Source organism: Anguilla anguilla, chromosome 7, assembly GCF_013347855.1.
Source record: "Anguilla anguilla isolate fAngAng1 chromosome 7, fAngAng1.pri, whole genome shotgun sequence".
NCBI lineage: Eukaryota > Metazoa > Chordata > Actinopteri > Anguilliformes > Anguillidae > Anguilla > Anguilla anguilla.
In genome coordinates this window covers 30,620,586-30,644,345 of record NC_049207.1, presented here as the reverse complement: position 1 = coordinate 30,644,345, position 23,760 = coordinate 30,620,586, and the positions used below count along the sequence as shown (strand labels likewise).

The 23,760-nt window shown below is 41.9% G+C and overlaps 1 long non-coding RNA gene across 6 annotated transcripts; it reads left to right on the top strand.

The window, feature by feature from the left end:
* Window positions 1-2,691: 2,691 nt before the first annotated feature.
* Window positions 2,692-21,002, top strand: LOC118232120. Of its 6 annotated transcripts, none has more exons than XR_004766217.1 (5): window positions 2,692-2,895; window positions 8,268-8,372; window positions 8,467-13,722; window positions 16,990-17,206; window positions 20,957-21,002. It is a non-coding gene; the product is annotated as an uncharacterized LOC118232120 (long non-coding RNA). The 6 variants fall into 6 exon arrangements; XR_004766215.1 differs by lacking the exon at window positions 20,957-21,002 and adding an exon at window positions 20,807-20,844; XR_004766216.1 differs by lacking the exon at window positions 20,957-21,002 and adding an exon at window positions 19,222-19,259.
* The last annotated feature ends 2,758 nt before the right edge of the window (window positions 21,003-23,760 follow it).

Genomic DNA, 23,760 nt, shown 5'->3' with positions numbered 1-23,760 from the left:
ATTTGTTTTGGTCAGGTGGTGCGTAACAGTGAACATAAAATAAGATAAATAGAGTAAGAAGCTTGCAAAGGTACATATCTCTGAGCTACTTTGAGATATCTGAACCATAGACTGTATGATCTGAACCAATATGGTATAGAGGGTATGCACATGACGTCACAGTAAGTGGAAGTCACTGCGGTTACACCCACTGAGTGGCAGCGTTAGCGTTCAGCTTGAATGCCGCGAAAACACAAAAAAAACATCTAAAATGGGAAAGAGCTGTTGTGCGATTGACTATACAAATAGATTCAACAAGCAATCGGAGCCATCTTTTTACAGACTGCCGAAAGCTAAAGAAAAGAGAAGCAAATGGATTGCTGCAATTCGCAGAAACAACTGGAATCCAGGCACCGAAACGTGGATTTGTGGTTGTCATTTTGTGTCAGGTATGTTGGATTTTTGGGTAAAATCATACCTTAAGTTATGTACTGTATTGATTACTCATCAATTAAATATTTAGCATCTTTCATTTATATTCTGTGTAACTGTAAAGTTTTTGTCAGCATTTATTTAAAAAACATCCATGATGATGAGCCTTGCGTTCTACAAACAAAGGGGGGATGGTTAGATAGTGTTAGCTAGCCAAGCATATAAATTATTAAGATATGATTTAAATCCAATATACCTGAGACAAAATAACCGCAAATCCACGTTTCGGTGCCTGGATTCGAGTTGTTTCTGCGAATTGCAGCGATGCATTTGCTTCTCTTTTCTTTAGCTTTCGGCAGTCTGTAAAAAGATAGCTCCGATTTCTTGTTGAATGTTCATGGATCACTGGTTCTTTGGTAAGGTGTAAGGATCACTGTTGAGTCCAACTGCCTTCAATTTAAGCAGATAATTGTTTGTTTTACTCCCGGTTTTGCAGTTTCCTCTACTAAAGGCAGCCATGTCCCAGCATGTTTTGCCACTCAGTCCCGACTGAGGGGGCGTATTCCGGTGGGAAAGTGACGTCAATGCATACCCTACGTCTTCATAACAAGAGAACCTGCCTGCCGCAAGCTGGGGAATCTCCACCAGGAGAATCTCCACGGAGAGAACCGGAAGCACGTGGTCTCCATGTAGAGGACCCAATGAGAAAGCAGAAGGACCGGAAATTGCGTAACCTCCACACCCCGAATCTACCACGAGCATCTCCACCATCGATCTCCATGGAGAGGACAGTGAGCATGTGACCTCCGTGTGAAGGACCCAATGAAAAAAGTGTAAGGATACGGAAATTGCGTAACCTGCACACCACAAATTCAAGTCACCTGACCTCCTTTATTTAGAAGTTATCAGTTGTATTCCTCCTCATGGAATACAACTGATAACTTCTAATGATTAATCAGTTAATGAGAATTAAATTATTCATGTCTAATGAGAATATTTTTGATTAAACTCATTTTAATCTTACCGAAGTCTCTCAAGTGTAAACCTCACTCCTGGATTAGACGCACCAACGCTAATTGAATATACGCCTTCTTGTAGTCGAAAAGCAGAACGCTTGACCACAATCCCAGATGTAGTTGTACAACAAAGAATCGTAATTCCTCAAATTATGCGGCAATGAGATGTCAAATTTGAATAGGCTTAATAAAATGAGGCAAAAAACATTTCTTATTGATTATTATTTAATCAAACAAATACAATAAAAACAATCACGTCTTCAGCCTTTATTTGTGAATTTAATTCCACTGGCAATAGCACATTCTGCCTGATAGCAGCTGAAGCGATCACACTTCGCCAAAATTCTGATGATGACCTTTAAAACAGAAAACACAAGTCATTAGTCCCCTTCACACATCACACATTGTTTATCAAGAAACCAATACCTGTCAGCAATAACTGCATTCACATCTCTAGTAGTAGGACATCAAAGAGGTAGTCCATCATATTAAATTCACCCCCATCAATTCGTTCTTGCACACCGGTAGCAGATGCAATCTGCTTCATGAGCTTGACGGTCTAAAGATTTAACAAATTTACATACTTAAACAATTTGACATACCTTATTTTGTATTGCACTTTTCAAAGGCCCGGTTACAAGTGCTTTACATTTAGATAATATTATAGACAATAGTTAAACTCTAGTTAAGAACAGATTAAACCAAATGTCAGATTAATTTACCTGGTCCTCATCAAAATGAAGCATAGTTGGCTTCAAACTCTGTTTGAGATTCAGGGATGCCGCAGGATTCTCCCACAGGTACATCCTGCTGGACTTCTTACTGCCTGTTTTTAACTGCTCATGCAAGCTCTGGAATTGAAGTGAGAATAATCAAAATCAAAACACTTTATAACAATGTACGAGGAACTTCCTTTGATACAAAGCAGTGGCATGCCAATACAAGTTTAACAGTTTATTCTTCAATCATTGTACATTACATACAGTATAGGGAACACAAGACAAGCATTGGACAGAGACTATACAGACTTGACCGTACAAAAAAAAATAGTCAGAAATTGGTAGGGTGGTCTATGTCTATGACACGGTTGTATAGAGGTAACCAGGGTCAGATAGAACATTAATCCATTGTTCCAGGGGTAATAGCATTACCAGGAAAAATGAAAACAGTCTATTGACATGCATATGCAGTACTTATGTATTATTGGATTAAAAGCACTAATTCCTAACCAGGGGTATATGCACCCCCCAACGACTACATACAGAGCCGGGCGGCCCTATACGCTCACTACGCAAGTTGCGTAGGGCCCCGCAAATTACGCAAGGGCCCCGCCTCCCCCTCGTGTCAAAGCGGGTATCAATGTTTACAACTTAGATGAGAGGATGACGCGAAACTATCCTTCTGGTCACGAAAAGAGAAAGAAAAGAAAAAACACACCATGAGAGTGAATTGCAGGAACAGTAATCAGGTAAACTTGCGTTCTCTCCTCTCCAAGTTTGATGTCAGCAAATAACAGTAACGTTAAGTTGATGCTAGCTTGCAGTGCATCTCTCCCTGTCTGTCTTGCTAACCTATAGCTGGGCAGTGCATCTGGTCTGTCTGTGTCTTGCTTGCTTGCTAGCCACTTCCAGGGCTGTGTTCTGTGACTTTGTGCCTGACAATAGTGAGAGTGAAATACGTAAGGAATAAACCACGACGGGCTGTCCCGTATTATTTTACCGTTGTTAAGCAAAACTCTCGATGGTAGTTTATTTGGACCGTTGTTATGGAAAAACTGCATGAATTCTATGAAAACAACAATTCCGTCGAGAAAAATAGTTCCTTCTCGTTTCATACCATACAATTAGCTTTTTGTAATTTTTTGCATTACATTATTTAGGAAAACTGCATGAAACCATAACTCAATCAAATGAATCTCCCCGTCTTGCTTTTTAAAATGTTGCGGTCTCGCAGTGTAGACATAGCGTTTCTCCAAGACCCTCTGAAACCGGGTTTGAATGCCAGCTATCTTAGGTTCACCGTCACTTGTCAGCGTTGTCACCTAGCCTATATTAAAATTCTGGGTTTTAGGTCAGAATGGTCTCACGGCATGATTGTTATCCCGGCTAGGTAGCTAGCTAGCTAACTATTAATTGTATTCAAAGTAGCGGTTAATATTTAATGCAATCGTTTACAAAGATACGGATGAAAATGCGTCCCGCAGCCATGACTTAAATACGGAACGCCTATTCTACTGTCAAAATAAAGGACGATTGTGTATTTTGCGGTATGGTTGGCATTCCTAAATGAAGCCAGTAACTGGCCTACAACCGTGATTCAACATTGCCATCAATCGCGAAATTGGACATTGAAAAGGGGAGGGTAACAAAAGGTGTCCCTTTATAATTAATTAATTACGGCTTGAAGTGAGCTGTTGCTTTTATAAAAACGGTCACCAAGTATGGAATTATGAAAGTAATAGACACACTCCAATTTAGATTTAGATTTTTTAAAACGTTTTTTTTTTCCTCAGACGCAGAGTGATACTGAATTGTGCAAAGGAATTAGACGTCATACGTGGTATGGTTAATATACCACGGCTATGAACCAATCAGATTGCTTGAATTGAGCTACCCGTTTTATAATGCTTAATTATTACGTCTGATAAACGCCAACGGGCAACTGTGTTTATAAACTGCAGCTCAGAAAAGATAACCGCATCGCGCGTGAACATGCGTTCATATGCGCATGCACGAAATTAAACTCGCGCTTTCCAGCAGCAACCTCTGTGGGGTTCAGTCCAGACAATATATGGGCGTGATAGCACTCCTCATAGGCGCACATAATTTTAAAACAAGACAATGATTATCTAGTCTCTCAGTCAAGGTTCAGTTACAACTCTGGACTAATGCAAGATGGAAAGCAATGGATTGACATTGACTACTGATTAAATATTCTTATTCTTAGACTGACAGATAGAGCAAACTGTTTTAACGGAGGGAGGACTGTAGTGGGAGCACTGGGGTGTCAGGTGGGACTGTGTGACAATGGAAAATGGTTTACATGGCTCACGGGTCAGGTAGGAGGGCCCCTTAGCAGAATTTTGCTTAGGGCCCCAGGGAGGTCAGGACCGGCTCTGACAACAGACCCTTCTCCTTTTTAAAGAACCTATGTGCTGTGATTGGCTGCTGCAGGATTACGCCCGCTCCGCCACTGCCATTCGCTCAGTCAAGCCTCACGTTGCATTCTGGGCTGGCCGGCCACAGAGAAACTCATTGGAAGTTCGAAAATTATTCGAAAATCTTCTTCTTTTTTTTTTTAAAGTTCGAACCTAAATTTAAGCATTCGAATATTAGTTTTATAATTAATATATATATCCAGGCTTTAATTTCATGCGGCAAATTCTGTTCATGCACGCAAGGTTCATTTCCTGTGCTAACATTACTGGTCAGCTAACAATTTAGGCTAAATAATGTTCCCATGGCAGGCTATGTTTCCTTTCTGTTCTGAAGATTTTGATAAAATTGGATGATGAAATAAGTTAAATTAAACAGAGTAAGTAATTTATGTTATTTTAGGCTACAGGTATTAGCCGTTTGAATAGTTTTTGTGTTAAGAAATAAACAGGATTTCCTATGAACAGTCATTTCCCTATTATTGTGATTAATAAATGCCGAGTTGTGGCACATTACATCCACGAGAAAGTGCTTTATTCATTTGCACATTAGGCTATAGAACTGTAGGGGGCTCATTTATAAAATGAAATTGCGTGCATACGTCAAGTGAAGACCTGACGTAGGGCCACAACCGTTTCCACGGTCAAATCGATTCATATTGAAATTTTATTATAAATCACTACTTTGACTACTACGCGCCACACAGATGATCTAAAATACGTTTTATAAATGAGGCCCCAGATGTAGTAACCTAGTATTAAAGTTCACCGATGTCCTCTATTCTACTGCCCGCTTGTGGAAAATAACGCGCAGGCCAGTTTAGAGGGAGCGTCACGTGCATATTGATTGCGCCCGAGAATAAGCAGCTTATTTTTTGTGAATTATAGGCAAATGATATTCAAATATATTCTAACGATAATAATTACAAAAGCTCATTTCGAACTCAATTTCATGGCACTTTTGACAGCCTTACTAAGCTAACAACAAGCTTCAAAATGTCTCTATCGAAGCCAAAGAGACTTGATTGTGAAAATCGCCAATTCCAGAGCAAATGGACTGATAAGTATTTATTTTCTTTGCCAGCCTAGCATAGCTTTCCTATTTTTTGTATGGACTGGGGGCTGTCTGGAATTGATTATAATGATATCATTAAAGTGAAAGAAAAAGGATGCACGTGACTAGTTTATTCCATGTAGTAATATATCTATTAACATTATACTGTAGGAGTTATTTGTAGCCATTAATTGACAAAGTATTCTGTGTGGCCCGTGAACCCCCAGTGATTTTCCTATTTGGCCCACTTGCTGTTGAAGTTGAATAGCCCTGTTCTAAGCCACAGATGCATTTCCCCCAACTACACTTGTAATTCTGGAATCAGAGAAGTCCAATATGCCCCGCAACAAAGGCTCACCGCCTGTGCCTGAACCCCATTGTGTCATGGTTCTGTGTTTTCCTGTCTGTGTTTCCCTTGTTGGGCCGCCAGATGGCGGCACTTCTGTTTTGTGTCCTGCTCCCCCCTGTTAATTGTATTATTGTTTTCCATTATTGTCTCGTTATTCTATCATTGTTCCCACCTGTGTCTTGTTATCCCCTCCTTTTCTGGTTTGATTGTTTTTTGAGTTCACCTGTGTCTTGTTACCCCCTGTCTATTTAAGTTATTTGTCCGCTTGACTCGGGTGCTGGTTCCTTGTGTTTGTTTCCTACTTGTGTTTGTTTCTGACCATATGTACCTGCCCTTGTACTCTGCCTGCCTGTGTTTTTGAGTTCCTCTTGTTTTCTGTTTTATTAGATATTTTTGGAGTTTGTGTTTTTGCCCATCGTGGCCTTTTCTGTTCCCCATTTGTGTTTGCCCTTTTGTTGAGTAAAGTCTTTTGTTCTCCTCCCATTTTGGAGTTTTGAGTTTTTTCCCTCTGCTTTTGGGTCCGAACCCCACACGAGTCCTGACACATCGGGCCTACCCAGCTGGGATTTCAAGGCAGAGTCAAACAACACACTCGCATAGTCTAGCACTGACCATATCAAGGTAATTTAAATTGTGTTAAGTGCCATTCAGGGTTTTCTTACATTTAGTGACTACTACTACTAATGGGGTTGGCCCATGAGAGTCTGGCATCAAACCAGACCCCCAAGAACCTGATGACATCAACTCTCCCCAACTGCCTCCCATACATCTTTAAACAAACCTCCTCCCCTATCTTCCTGCTAGTAAAAAAATGAGCCTGAATCTCTTTAACTGTGCTTGCTCTAAAGTATCATTGGTGATATTAAGACCCTTCTGCACTTTAGCAGCCAGCATATGGAAGGGCATTGTCTGCCTAATGATTTTTATTTACATACAAAAGATATGATCACTTGTATCAAAATCAGATAGATACCCAAAATAATGACACATCACATATATAGAAAAGAAAGAAAATATGTACATTGCCAAATGGCTTATTCCAAAATCGTATCATTAAATAAATTAGAAACCCTTATTGCTTTTTTGTTTAGCTAATGTGCAGGGTGGGTCTTTATAGTTTAAGTTCATGGAAAAAATGTTGGAAATTTGGCTTAGTTGAAAACCATTTCTTTTTGTGAAAAGAAATGGTTAACAATGGCAAAATCTTCCTAAAATAACAAATAACTATCACACAAGGCAACCTATCCAATAATGTCAAACTTATTTCCAAGTTGCAATCAATTTATTTATTTCCAAGTTGAAATCAATTTTCCTATTTAAGTTGCAATCAATTTTACTGTTTAAATCCTAGTGTATATGCAGTGAAAGAAAAGATGAGACCACAAAAATAACAATGAGTCTAAATATAATTTGAATCTTTCCAACACCTGTTTCTATGTATTATTTTAAATGAAACTTCTTTAAGTTTGTTATTAATACAGTATGTATCACACACTTCCCATAATTTCCTCCATTGTGTATTGCTGAACGTAGAACACCAAAAGGATTTTGAGGATGGAGCAGTAATACAACTGAGTATATTCCTGACATATCCATTTTTCTTACGAAATATGTATACTTCCAACAAAAATATTCTTGACACATTCATCCGTAATAATACTTTTATTAACAACATCAGACTTTCGTAAAAGAATTACAATGTCTTCAGAAATTGCATCAAAAACACTGGCATAATCTTTTGTTGTATCAGTATCTTGAATTTATCAATAAATTATTTATAGGATAAAAGATAATCCTTCTCATTTGGTAGTTGGCCATCTGTTAATATTTGTCAAACCATGAGTGATAAAAGAGAATTTCATTTTTGTAATCGATATCTTTATAAGCCAGCAACCAATCATTAAAGTTCTGCCTATAAAAATAGGATACATTTAAAGGGATTTTTTTCTGACAGAGTAGTTGCATTTATGTAAAAAATCGCTGGAGCAACTAAGTACCGAAAAATCGGGCGAGGGGAAATCTATTTGGGAGGATCCCTTGGGGTCACGGCGTGTGACAGGTTAATTAAATCATCCACTTAACCTTAAAAATATAACAGTGTTACCATACGATTAATTTATTTGGGCAGTCTCACCATACGATACCATTTTGGCGTTCCGGATTTTTCCATAGATTTCTATTCAGGATTCTTTAAGTGGTTTGTCTCCTCTTATAATGTCTCTGTTTTGCTCACTTGGTTTGTTCATATACTTTTTAATTGTCTTTCAATGTATCAAACTACAGGACTGCATAGAATTGACCCACGTCTTGGTGACTGGATGGTGGGGACCCACACTGGTAGTGGTGGCTGCACTAATATTACTGGTGGTGAAACTGTGGGATTTAAAGGTAAGATATTCAGTATATGTATTTGATTTTGTTTTTAAAATTTATATCATATTTGTGGGTTTTTAAGTTTGAGTGTGATATCTTGCATTTTCAGGAATGTTCCCAGCCCCTGACCCATGAGGTGGCATTGTAAGTACTGCAATTTCTCCTCACCCAACCAGCGCACTCTAATAATTCACTACAAACTGAAACACTGTCATCACGCAAGGAACTGTCCCCTACTCTGCATCTTTGAAGACTGTGTGTGCTCATTTAGGACTGAACTAGCTCTGAAAAAACACCTAACCAAGAGACCTTAGACAGTCTTGTTCAGGTCTGTACCGCGACTTCAAAGCTTAAGTGTGACCTTTGCAATTTCTCTCAGACCTGTAGTGTTACACAGTATTTCACTCATTTAAAGACTCATTTTAGAAATAAGGAGACTGTGAACTGTCCTTTTAAAGACTGCAGTTTTCAGTCTAGTGTATATAGTACTTTCCGTGCCCATAAGAGTAGAAGCCATCACCTGTGTACCATAGACAGTTTTTGTGGGGACATATATAAAACTTGCCCTTCAAGTGTTTCAGATTTTGAAAGTACAGATTTTGAGGCGAATTTGGATCAGCTGGACTTTGCAACATCAGATTGTGATGTGGAATATGATGAAGACCTGAATGATTTACTTAAACATAAACTAAGTACAAAAAACATCACTGTTTTTTGGGATGCAAACAGTTCTACATGTCTCCAAGGCAACAACTCAGGAAATTGTGAATGAACTTTGCAGTATTGGCTCAATTGTTGAAGAGCTTACATCAAAATTAATTGAAAGCATATTGATTAAGCACAACTGTATAATAAGCAACTCAGTCACTACTGCCATAACAGAGATAGTTAAAAAAACAAATCCACTCGGCTCCTTGTCAAAAATGGTCCATTTGACTCTAAGTACAGAAGAACCACTTTTTACAAAAACAATTTCAAGGTGATTGAGCCCATCGAAAACATTTTAGATGCATCTTCCAAAAGTAAGTTTGTTTATATTCCTGTTTAAAAAATCTTGTCAGAGCTGTTAAATCGTAATGATGTTCTGGATAAAATCTTGCAGACAGAAGATTTGGAAGCTGTTGGGACAGTTGATTCTGTTTAAAACATACAGAGATGGGCTATACTGCAAAGAGAACTAGTTGCTCTCTTCAGAAGGTTTGAACATAGCTCTGGGACTGTACATAGATGATTTAGAAGTGTGTAATCCATTAGGAACGTCACGAAAGAAGCATAAGGTCTGTGCAGTTTATTGGGTAATTTCAAATTTACCAATACAGTATAGGTCATCTTTACAGTCAATCTATCTGGCCTGCCTGTGTAATAGCAATGATGTAAAAAAATTATGGCTATGATGGCATTCCTGAACCATTTTCCCCAGATTTTCTGCATGACCTTCTAGAAGGAATTGTACCAAAAGAATTAAGTCTATGTCTAAATTCTCTGATTTGCAAACATTATTTTACATTAGATGACCTCAATTACACTATCCAGTCCTTTCCTTTCAAATTTTCTGACAAAATAAACAGACTACAACAAATTGCAAAAATATTTGTATTAAAATGTTCTATTGGTGGAAATGGACATGAAAATTTGACTTCATTGAGACTACTGCCATTGATGATTGGTGACAAAATACCAGAAAATGACTAAACCTGGGAAATTTTATTTGACCTAAAAGAAATTGTCTGGCTGGTGGACATTTTTCAAATGAGACATTGTGCTATTTGGGGTCTAAAATCTAAGATCACCGGTACTTTCTAAAAGCGTTTCCAGACTTCAGCCTGCAGCCCAAGCATCACTTTTTGGAGCACTACCCTAAATTAATTCATAGATTTGAACCTCTGATCAAATTTTTGAACAATTCGATTTGAAGCTAACCATAGCTTTTTTAAGAGGGTGGTGCATGACACAAACAATTACAGAAATCTCTTGCTCACTCTGGCCACAAAGCACCAACTTTCATTAGCTTACTATCTAGACCTGCCAAGTGTTTTCAAACCTGATTTGGAAGTAGGTCATGTTGCTGTCGTTTCTGATACACTAGAGCACTCATTGAAGCAGGGTATAGAGCTGAAATATACTAACATTACCACTGTATCTCTTGCAACCCAAGTATGCCTCTGCAGCATCAAGTATTCAGAGGGAATGTTTCTGTCTGTGGGATACACCAGTGGACTGCCTGATTTTGGCAAGCTAGTTAAAATGATAATTGTGTCCAATAGAGTGTCATTCATTGTTGAACCCTTCACAGCGTGGTACGTAGAGCACTTGCGGAGTTATGAACTGACAAAAAAAACACTCTTCCGAACTAAATGTTGAGGAACCACATGAGCTAAATGGATGTCACTCCCTGTACCCATGTAAAAGAGCAGGCAAACTAACTGTAACACCAAAAACCTTCCTCCTTCACTGTTGTACTGGGCATGTGCTTTCATTATTAGTAGTATGTAACCAAACGATAGGAGGCGCCACCGGGGAGGGGTGACGGGATTATTTAACACAAACACAAGAACGGATATGGTTGTCTCGGTCAACGTAACCGGGACTTTTATTTTGAAAACAGGGAAAACAAGCAAAATAATACAAACAAAACGCTAGCTCCAAGTGAGCCTAATTGTACAGGTCTTTTGGGCCCTGTCTAAAGTCGGGCAGCTAAGCTGCTTATCGACAAGACAAATTGTAGACAAAAGAATGGTCAAAAACAAGAACAGTTCGGTACACGTTCAGTTCCTCACAGAAAATGGGTCAAAAGGTAATCGAGCACTCAGACAGAAAACAGGTCATTCACAGGTTCCAACACAATATCTGTAACACTTACACAGTCTTTCCACAAAGAAAACTCCAAACTTCCACACCTTCACAGCTGTATGGGCACCTACTTATACTGAGCTTGATTAGGTAGAATGGTTTTCAGGTGGGATTAACAAGGGGGTGGAGCTGGCAATTGGAAGGGGGTGGAATGAAAAATACCGGCCTTCCACTACAGCTTCCCTCATGGCCTTACATAGTATTATCAGGGATGGACAGTATTTCTGATAAATGTATTTGGGTATTTTGATGAATTTTTGGCCATCCCTAGAAACTGCTAATATGTTCAATTTTAATTCATATTTTGTCTAGGTTTTTAACATTTTCAAATTATGATTATTCTATGAGTGATTATTATTACTCATTTAATCCCTAACTCTGGAGAAGCTCAGGAAGTTTCAGTATTCAAGCAAGATGCTGTTTTGTGTGATCATCTCATAACAGGACGTTCGTAAAATTAAACTTGAAACTGTTCCAGATACAGTTGATGGCCTTAAACTGATGCTGAAAAGCAAGCTGCAGCTACAATAATCTTTTGATCTTCAGTATGAAGATTAAGACTTTCATGATTTTTACAACCTTACATGTGTAGTTGATCTGCCGAAGGAGAAGGTGACATTGAAGGTCCTTTTCAGCCCTTTTACGGATACATTTTCAGACTCCAGTTTGGACACTGCAGCCATATCTGTACAGTCATCTCCATCAGTGTTGTCTTCGGTAAGCAACCATTCACAGTCACCTCCAGGTCGTTCACAGGTATGGCCAACTCCCTTTACCATTCCAACCTTCACATGTGATGTTGAACTGAGGCTTAGGCAAGGGAATGAGGCCTATAGAAAAAATGGCACTCTTCTGACCATTTCCAGAGACATGAAGAGTGAAATCCTGGACAAAATTGTTGAAGCAATATATTCTTACAAGGCCTACCCAGTAAATGATGAATTTGAAAGTGTAGCCATTGCCCTAATTGAAAAACACCTCTGTCTAAAAGAACCAGGCTCCACATTTGGGTGGTATGGGTGGAAACTAAGTTTGAAGTTTAAGATGGGAAATTATAGACAAAAACTGAGAGATGCAGGTGTTCAAGAACTGAAAGTGAATTCAGAGAAGAGAGGCCCTGGGGAGACGAGCGGAAAACGAAACAAAGTGAAGAAATCTAGACGGTCTGAAACAAACTTTCTTCCAGCTCAGCTCCCTGATGGAAAAGATTCCAGTAGCCTAGAAAAAAAGAGAGCAAATAGCCCAAGAGATGAAGAAAAGGAACCCTGATTTGGCCTTCATAGATACAGCAATGTGCAGCACATAGTCTTTGAGAAGACAGGAAATTGTAGAAGATGAGCCTCCAGTGTCAAAAGTGAAAGTCAGATGGTCGCTTACTCACCCTGATTTTTATTACCTTGTGAATACCTCCAGAGTGAACCCCACTGGTAGTATGGACGAACGCATGTACTTTCTGGGGTAAAAGGGAGGAGCCTCTGCCGCTGGGAGCCAGCGGCAGCTTCCCTATCGGTTAATCGAACTGTCTGTCTCAGTGTGCCAGTGTCCCCCTTCCCCCCCCGACACTCCCTCTGTTCCGTGTGTGCTGCAATCCAAGTCCCGACTGAAACACACCAGCAACACGGACAAAGCTATCGAGCTATTCGAAGATTTTAATTCTGTTATATCACAGACTTGCCAAATACATGGCGTGACTTCGTTGAAGGACCTTCAGCGCATGTGTTTGGATACGCTGTTATCGTCTGCTAGCAAATAAATACTCAGAAAAATGGCCAGAAGAACCAATGGGTTTGATTGTTTGCCCATTACCATCAATAATGGAGGAGAAAGTGGAATTGTTGAACCAAAAAGGAATTAAATAAATAAATTTATCACCGATAAATTGTGTTTGTTTCTTTTATTATCGAACCTCAAACCGCAGACTCTGCATATCTCGGTGATAAACTTTGATGGTGTGGTTGGTGCTCTGACATTAACGTTAGCCATTTTCCCCAAATAGTGGCGAACTGATGCGGGTCTGTGGAAAGGTTTGCCTCCAGTAATGTTTTTTTCCGGTGCATGTGTCCGACTACGCCTGGCCAAAATCGTCACCACATTTGGAGCACCGCCCCTCTGCATTCTGATTGGTTGGGAAGGTTGCCTCCTTCGTTTATGCCTAGAACATCAGGCCATCGGCCAGGCTCTGTTGAACGAAGTGAAAAAAGAGACTGGCTCGCGAGGCTACCCCACCAGTGTATACGCCTCCTTTGATCTGTACGAGTCTGCCTGATGGCCTAGTGTTCATGCAGCGTTTCCCATTAATTACCTAGACTGTGGCGGTCTAATTTGTAAAAGATCTCTAGCTAACCTTGTGTTTCACGCCCGTTGCTTCAGCAAAGCAGCTGTTGCTCCCGGTCAGTCAGCCCCTCCCCCCTCCCACTGTACGTGTGCACGCTCAGACACGCACTGGAACATTCCTGGCTGCATCCGAGACACGAGGCAGACACCAAGGCATTTTGAGGAAACAACATTGTTTGAGGTAAGTAACGTTAACTAACGTTACGGTATCCACTGCAGTTATCCACTAGTCCAAACACAATTTTATCATTATCAATGTACGACAGCAAATAGTGTTGTCACCCTTTTTTAGCCGTGTCTGGCTTGATTGACAATTCATTTATTCAGTAGGTGAGAGTATAAGCTTTCTAACAATGTATAACATGTCTAACTTTGCTTTTGGAATAACGTTTTTTAGGTCAGTGTAACCGAAATGTTTTCTCATCATCGCATTCACTTACGCATTCACTCTGGTAGCAGTAAAAGACACTGCACCTAACGAAACGTGGTCAACAATTTTTCGTAATTTCTTGGAAAATTCTCTTCTTGGCCGTATTACGCTTCTCCATGTCATAAACTCTAGGGGCGAGGCCTCTAAACCAAGAATATATAGGGGCGTGATATTTAAATGACGATTATTTTAAGCTGCCACATTTATCAACGCCCGATCATTCCTACGCTGTGATTGGCGAGATAGGAACGTTTCATGAATCACACGTGAACCCTGTCATGAGATGATTTCTGCACTCGGATCTGCGCTGGTTTCTACGTTAGATTGATAAATGAGGGCCAGTGTGAGCACTGCCTTTTTAATACGGCGGGTTTATATACACATTGCTGCTGATTGGGTAACACCTCTGACACACCCACCAAACGAGAGAAAACGCACCTGAAAGCCTGTTGCGCATCGTTTCACACCGTTTCGAGGAATCATGTCGTTCAACCCGGAAACCGTAGCAAAACGCTGCACACCGTTTTCAGATTGAACGTGCCCCAGATGCAACATTTGCGTGTATATCCGTCGAAGACCGGGGCTGCGTCCGAATAGTCTTTTTTGCTTAGGAAGATTCCTAACTGAGTGAACTGACCCGGAAGTATCTAAGTCGCAGCCATGATAAGAGCTGTTCGAATTCTCTAAATACTAAGGAAAGGTGCTTCAGTGCTTCCTATCTTTTCTCCTTTAGCATAGGGCACACTGGACCGTCCTATTATATGCATAGGCTTATAATCAGATCATAATCAGCATATTAACCATAACACAGAAGTCTGTCTTTCAAGAAAAAGGGATATGAGACGTTTTTAGCTAGATGATGTTTTTAATTCAGCATGTTTGAAACTTAAGAATGATGATATGTACAGTAGTAGATTTGTAGGCCTAACATGTTATGCCTATCTTGCATTAAATTTGATTAATTATTTTCATACAATCATACTGATTGGGATTCATGTCGATAAATATGAGTGGACAGGAGGGTTAGCGTGAGCAACCATTCTCAATGTGACAACCATTTCGTTTCACTTTTGCAACTGGTAGTCTATATTCCTTTTTTTATTTCAATTCCACCCTTGGTAATGAAGTAATATTTTTCACGTTTATATAGCCTGCATGAAACAACACAGTAAGAACGCACAAAGTATCTAAGATGCGCTTTTAGTAGTCCATCTTCGGAACATTGTAGTTTTACCACTTCAGACCCACGTCAATAACATCCGCCGTTGCATAATTACGTAGCACAGTGTAAGTGCAGTCGGATTCTCTTAGCACCGCGGTTGTCTTTTCCTAAGTCCTTTTGAATTCTCCTTCACATCTTTCCTTAACCTCTTGACGTTTTCCATGGAGGTCAAGGAAAAGTGGTTAGGAAAAGACATAGGACGTCATTTTTTTGAGTATTCGGACGCAGCCCGGGTGCGACGTTTGCATGCTTCTACCTGTAGAGCCGGATGCGACGTGAGCGTGTTTTAGATGCTGTCATCATTTTCAAGACACGTGATCGATGAAATGCATCATGATTCGCATAAATACACGTTGGGAAGGCGATTATACTACATCAATGCAGCGTGAGCGCAGAGTATTTTTTAAAAGCTTTCGCCCTCTGGTGGTGAAGAATGGATTCATCCAAATATCGACACTACAGACAGAAAATGCAGTGTCCCCGAAGTTAACAGTGAACACAACAGTGAGACCGTTTCTGTTACAAGAGTGTGAACAAACTGTGATTTAGTTATTGCACTACCACTGCCAGTTTGTTTGTTTTATTGAAAATATGGCAGGAAACATCAAGCACATTTGTCAACATTTTCAGTTTTATTGATTTTTAAAAAAATGTTAATGAACATTAGGGCAAAGGCAATCATTTCCAATTAAAGCCAAAGGTGTAAGCTCTCAAATGGTTTTTATTTCATGTTTCTATTTGCTACAGAGGCTGAGAAATAAAGGTTTAGTGAACTTTGACAATTCTGTCAAGTTTTTCAGAAAACCCTCAGGTTTTAGGAGGTTGTTTACAACAATGCCTTAGGTTTTAAAATAATTTTTTAGAGGGCACCTAAATGGGTCTAAATGGGTTAAAGAACTTGGAACTATTATAATGTTTTGGGTCAGTTTTCAGCCTTATTTAGCCCTAATGTTTGTATACAGATTCAAGTTTAAATGGGAATAAGAAACAGTGTCCCAACATTACTGAAAGTAATAACTGAACTGTTTTACGAGTTATAAGTTTGCTTATTACTTTAACACTCCCTTCATCATTTCTCTGGTTGGAAGTAACTGACGATAGACTATATGACCATATTGCTTTCACCAGATTTCAACAGCTCCTTCTATAATCACCACCAATCAGATGTGACCATTTCCCAATATTTTCATTAAAAGCTGTTGTGAAATTTTTTTGGCATGCATCAAATCGAAGGAAGAGGGCAGCGGTGCTGTAGGGCCTACCATGGTACATGAGGCAGAACCCTAGTAAATTCATGAAGATGTGTGAGGTGTGCTGAACAATAATTTGCTAGACAGTCCAAATGAAACCATAGTTTGTGCATGTGTGGGTTTGGGGAGTGTGTATGTGGGTGTGGTAGGGTGGGCGTGGTTTTGCGTTGGCTGCAGAGAGAGAGAGTGGGCGGGGCGGCTCTCGGAACTCTGCGCCACGGCTGTTGGGGTTTATTAATCAGCACTGATGGTTAATTGTTTGATTGATTGACAATGTGCTGATTACCTCGACAGTGAGCCTGGACGTTTAAAAGCTGGTCGACAGAGAGAGAAGCGAGAGAACTGTGACGGGCAGTCAGCCGTGAATTGTGAATTGTATATCTGTTATTGTGTATTGCGAACAGAAAGCCGCGTGGCGGCCGAAAAATAAAACAACGCGTCTCTCTCATCTCTCAAACGAGCGGTAGCACTCGACTTGCTACAGTGGGTTTCAAGCACCTTCTAAAGCATAAGCGTACTTGTTTTTTTTGTTTTTTTTTCATAAAGGCCACTGATCCTGAAAATGACATCATCAAGGGTATGACGATTGGAATCCTTGCAGTTGTGGAGGATATGAAGGAACCACTCCCAGCAATCTACAGTGTGGCCCTGGTTTTTGAAGAACAAGTTCTTTGTAATCTTGCCGATGTACCGAGTGAACTTGATGGGGCTGCTCTATATATTAAATGTGAACTATCCAAAAGAACTGAGATATACCTTTGAGGTAAGAGTCCACTGCAAGAGTCCACTCTCTCAAAAATAATTACTGAGTTAGGGAGATGGGTATTTTGTGTGTTAAGGTATGCCATTGAACTTGTATGTTTTTCTAGATCTGTCCCAATGGAAGGGTTTTTATTTTTATTTTTTGACCTAACAAGCTCAAATTCATATACTAGGACAGTGAAGAATTCAATATTGACGTTGAAAGATAACTTTATTTTGTATTTCAAAGTCTGTATTTTCAGTTTTAGATTAACATTGAAAAATTCAAGACTGCTATTGAAGGAAATTATTTTGTGCTTTGGTAAGACTGTCAGATTTAGCACCAGTGGCAGTGACACTGAAGGTATTTGCCTGTGTTTTGTGACACAGTTGCTTTTGTGTTGTGTAATGTTGAAACACCTCTTTCTACACTGATAGTTTGTCTTGGTTTATGTAAAACTGAGAGCTTGTAAGTCATGTGTGTCAAGGTTTCGAGGGGGTTGGACCCAGGCGCAGAGTGAAACACATGAAACTCAAGAGGTAAAGGAAAATAACTACTCTACTACAAAAAAAGGCAAACACAAACAGGGAACAGAAAAGGCCACGATGGGCAAAACAACTCAAAAATTCTTAAGAACTAAAAGAACACAGAACAGAACACAGGCAGGGCAGAACACAGGCAGGCAGGATACAGGCGGGTAGAACACACAGACATATTCACAAAAAGTAAAGCAGGCAGAAACAAAGTCAGAAACACAAGCAAGTCAAAACACAAGCAGGCAGAAACACACATGAAACACAAATGAAATGCATTCAGAAACACAAAGAACCAGCACCTGAGTCAGGGAGACAAAGGACTTAAATAGACTGAAAACCAACAAGACACAGGAGGGCACAATCAACAATCAAACCAGGACAGGGTGGGAACAACGAGACACAATCAGAAACAATAATAAAATAATTGAAAGCAATAATACAATTAGCAGGGGAACGAGCAGGACACGAAACAGAAGTGCCGCCATCTGGAAGGAAGCTCTCCAAGTACGCGGGACTGGTCAGAAAATGTCAGCAGGCTGGGTGGAGAGCGAGCTGTCTCCCAGTGGAGGTTGGATGCAGGGGATTCGCAGCCCGTTCTTTAGCCAGAGCCTTCAGAAATTTGGGGATCGAGGGAGAGAGGAAGAGGAGAGCCATCCGCAGTACCACTGATGCAGCAGAGAGGGCTTCAAGATGGCTGTGGCTCAAAAGAGGAGAGCCATGGGGTCATAAGTAGCTTGCCATCTGGACACAAGCTGGGGTCTGATCAGCCCCGGCTGGGTCACTTGGAGGAGGGTGTATGATGTTGAAAGACCCGAAACACTCGATGATTCCAGGAACATCACTGAAGATGTGTCCAGATGCATCAGCAGATGTATGTACACAGAACAACAATGGAAACAGGATGAACCTGAGCTCAATTTTGAGTGTCATAGCAAAGGGTCTGAATACTTATGTAAATGTAATATTTCAGTTTTTTATTTTTAATAAATTTGCAAAAATTTCTAAAAACCTGTTTTCACTTTGTCATTATGGGGTACTCTGTGGAGATTGATGAGAATAAAAATTAATTAAATCTATTTTATAATAAGGCTGTAACGTAACAAAAAGTGAAGGGGGTCTGAATACTTTCTGAAGGCACTGTACATGTGCAACTCAGTCCAAAAAGGCATTTTTGTCTTCATTGTCATCAAAAAACTTGGCGTTGACAAAAACAAAAATTTTGTCATAATTTTAGCTGAAGAGAACAACACTGCCAGGCACAAGCCACAGAATATAGGCCAATAGATGATACTGTATATAGTAGCCAAGAATGGTCGACAGTTTCGATGACCTTGGTAAGATCGACATGGCCCCCCTCAACAACGGAACCTCTCCAACTTCTGCTACCCCCCGCTGACCCCCTGTGAGAACTTCACGGTCACAGGAGGGCTATGGAACTGCCAGCCTGCTACACACAAGGCTGACTTCATTTCCGCCTATGCCTCCCTCCTATCCCTTCAGTTCCTCACACAGACCTGGATCACACCGGACAACTCTGCTACTCCTGCTGCCCTCTCATCCTCCTACTCCTTCTCCCACACCCCCCGGCCATCTGGCCGTGGTGGTGGTACTGGTTTGTTGATCTCCCCCACTTGGAAATTCTCTGTTCTCCCTCTCTCTGACCTATCTATATCCACTTTTGAATATCACCCTGTCTCTATTACCTACCCTACTAACCTCTATATTGTTGTTATTTATCGTCCTCCGGGGCCCCTGGGAAGTTTCCTGGATGAGCTAGACACCCTGCTCAGCTCCTTCCCTGAGGACAGCACCCCGCTGATCCTCCTGGGAGATTACACCATCCACCTAGAGGCCTCCCAGTCTGCTGCCTTCCTACCATGACTCCACTCCTTCAACCTCTCCCAGCAACACTCTCCCCCAACCCACAAGGCAGGCAACCTCCTAAATCAGATCTTCCTGAGGAAATGCTCCAGCTCCAATCTCACAGTTACCCCTCTGCACATATCTGATCACCACTTCATCTTCTTCTCCCTCCCTCTTGCTCCCCATCCTCCCTCTCCTCCTCCCACCTTTACTGTCTCTCCGCTTCCTCTCAGGCTAAGGCATAGAAATTTGCCGCTAAGGCAAATTTCTATCAAACTAAAATTCATAACTCCATTTCTAACCCTCGTCAACTGTTCTCTATTTTCTCCTCTCTCCTCAGCATGCCTCCACCCCCACTGCAGATGACTTTGCAGTATTCTTTGATGAGAAGATTGCACACACATACGCAGCTCCTTTGCCCCCTCCACCCCCTCTGCGCCCTCCCCCTCTTTCTCCTCATTCTCTCCCCTCACAGACTCTGATGTTTCCCAGCTCCTGCTCTCCCACCACCCTACCACCAGTGCTCTTGACCCTATCCCCTCACCTCTCCTCCAGGCAATCACATCAAATATCCTCCCATTTGTCACCTCCCTTGTGAACTCCTCCCTGTCTTCTGGATGTTTCCCCTCATCCTTCAAGAGGGCCCACATCACCCCGCTGCTGAAGAAGTCCACACTAGACCCCTTCGTCATCCAGAACTACCAGCCGGTATCTCTCCTTCCTTTTCTATCCAAAACACTTGAACAAACTGCATCTTCCCAACTCTCTGCTTTCTTCTCTCAGAATAACCTGCTCGACTCCCACCAGTCCGGCTTCTGGCCTGGCCACTCGACAGAGACTGCACTCCTCTCTGTCAGTGAGTCACTTCATGCTGCACAAGCAGCCTCCCTCTCCTCTGTCCTGATTCTGCTAGATCTCTCAGCTGCTTTCGACACTGTGGAGCACTCCATCCTCCTGTCCTCCCTGGCAGCAACAGGGATCTGCGGCACAGCCCTTGACTAGATTGAGTCCTATCTCTCCGATCGCTCCTTTCAGGTTGCCTGGACTGGTAGAGTATCGCCGCCCTGCCCCCTTGCCACGGGAGTTCCCCAGGACTCAGTCATTGGTCCCCTTCTCTTCTCCTTACACACCAGATCCCTTGGCCCTGTAATCTCTGCCCATGGCTTGTCTTATCACTGCTATGCTGACGACACACAACTCTTTCTCTCCTTCTCCCCATCAGACACACAGGTCCCTGCCCGCATCTCCGCCTGCCTGAGGGACATCCAGAGCTGGATGGACAATCACCACTTGAAGCTCAACCCGGGTAAGACAGAGCTAATCTTCATTCCTGCTCTAAGCTCTCCCCTCCTTGATTTTTCCATTTCCCTAGGGGACACCTTAGTGATGTCATCACCCTGTGCCAAGAATCTCGGAGTGGTGATGGACAACAGGCTGTCCCTCTCCAAGAACATCGCAATGGGAAGCCGGGCGTGCAGATTCTTCCTGTACAACATCCGGAGAATCCGCCCCTTTCTCACCACCTACTCAACTCAGCTCCTGGTCCAAGCAATGGTACTATCCCGCCTGGACTACTGCAACTCTCTTCTGGCTGGCCTACTGGCATCTTCTATCAGACCCCTGCAACTCATTCAGAATGCTGCAGCTCGTCTGGTCTTCAACCTCCCCAGACACTCCCATGTCACACCCCTGCTCACTACCCTCCACTGGCTGCCTGTTATGGCTCGCATCAAATTCAAAACATTGGTCCTAGCATACCAGGCAGTCAAGGGATCAGCCCCAGCATACCTCCACAAGATCTTCAAACCCTACATGCCAGCCAGACCCCTCCATTCCACTACCTCAGGACGCCTGGCACCTCCCCCTCTTCGCACTTGCGCTTCCCGGTCATGTTTCCTGTCTGTTTTGGCTCCATGATGGTGGAATGACCTTCCCGGGGAGGTCAGAACAGCTGAGAACCTGACCACCTTCAAACAACGACTGAAGACTCACCTCTTCAGGCTGCACCTCTCCCCATCCCTCCCTACCTCTCTGTAGTCTCTGATTGATGATGTAATCTTAGGGTTGTAGCTAGGCAAGCTGTTTATCTTAGTTGACTTAGTTATTGCACTTGTGCCTACCCAACTATTGCATGTTTTGGTTTGCATAGACTGCTTTGTTGCTGTTTTTGTTTGTGTTAATCAGGTTAACCTACAGGGTCCAAGTTAAACTAATGTGGGAAATAAATATAGATGTACTCAAAAAACACAAGCCCATTGTATTGGGAAAGATATGTAGTTAGAGAGCACAGGCCCAGTGTATATGGGAAAGGAATGTATTAATGAGCACCAGCTGTCTCCTCCCTGACGTATCATCCGGCTAGCAAAGGAGGAAGGATACAGGTGGACCAAGGTCGACCTTAGCCATAAGATTAACAACCGGCAGCAGGGAAGCGCTTCATACTAAAATAGGTGTGATTAGAACAAACACGTAATACACACATAATTTCTGCCCTGCTAATTAAGCTGTATAAAAGCACATCTGTGGAACTAACGGAAGCTTCTGCCTTTTCTGGAAAATGTGTTGTCAGAATATGTGATTTATGATAGAAGGGGGAGGGAGATTCAAGCGGGAGACGAGCACTATCATTTTTAAAAAATAAGGAAGGAAGGGGCTGATAAATAATGGTGTCCGAGAATTGGGTGTCAAATAATATTAATGATGTCAAAAACATTACGTAATTAACAAAAATTAAGTAGGAAGTACTAGATTTAAGCTACACAACAGGAGGAGTTAGAAAAATGGATATAAGAAGCAGTTGGCCCGAGGGGAGGAGAGAGTGTGTTTTGGGAATGCTTGGAGAGTGATCGGATGTATTGTCTTTACTTATGAGTGACTGTTAATTGTACTGAACTGCGCAGATCAGCCCGGGTTATTGTATGTAATCTTTGATTCACTAACAATAAACCCAGTTGCATCAGACTCTGAGAAGTGTGCATCTTTTGAAGAAGCATTCAACAGTGTGGAGGAGAGCGACCTCGGCGTTCCTGGCCCAGGCCGGGGCCCGTTTTTCCTGCCCACATGTTGCACTTTTTAGATGGTCCCTGCACACTCTTCTCACAGCCGGCTGTACATAGAGACTAATGTTATTTGTCCAGCTTGGAGGACGGCTCGTTTTGGCTAAAATTAGGTTGTAGCTCGTTGTCTACCTTACTACGGTACTAAAGAGGCGTCGTTTGTGTTTTAACAACGCTTCGCGTATGAGTTATTGATCCAGGAATTTTGAATCTGTGAATATATTTCCAACTTTACCCAACTTACTTCTTCTGACATTGCCTTGGGTTACTGTTCCCTCAACCCAGCCTCAGGTCGAAATGACACAATTATGTTGTGATCTAGAGAAAACCGTTATTTGTTTTCTCAAAAAAACAAAATAATTAAGTTGTGATCTTGAGAAAACGATTGCTTCCAAAATTTATAAAGGAGTCAGACACAGTCTCAATATTTAAATCTAGATTAAAAACGCACCTCTATGCTCAGGCTTACAATCAGTTGTAGTCTGGAGACAGGGTGCGAGAAGCCTGTAGTCATAGAGCTTTGTAGGTGGCAATCCTTTCCTTACTGTCACCTGTCAATCAGCTGTGACCTGACTTTACATGGCCTGGCTCTTGATAGGCGGGTATGGTTGTCTACCCCTCATGACTGCATGGGCTCTCCATCCCTGTCCTAGTAGATATGCAGCCATATTCTACTCCTGGCGGGGTCCCCCCCAATACATTTCACTGGCACTTTACTCACTGTCTGCTATATTGCAAATTCCCTAATTGCCGTTTCCACCCTCTTCCCCACGCGGGGCTCTTGCCCCAACCCTCGAGAGTGCTTCGAGAGTCGTCTGGTCTCCCCCACCTCTGCGGTCCAGCTCCTCCTTCGTCATTGCCTCCACCCTGCCCACATCTGCCGCCACCTGCTGTTCCCCATCACCGCCACCCGGCCCCACCCATCATCTGAGCCACATCACATATCATATCTTGTGCATAAACTGGCTGACATGCTGGTCACCAGTCGGCACCCTGAGCCGACCAGAGGAGGATGGGTTTCCCCCTTGAGCCTGGTTCCTTCCAAGGTTTCTCCCCATCTGCCACAGGGAGTTTTTCCTTGCCACTGTTGCCTTAGGCTTGCTCCTGTGGGGGTTTAGGC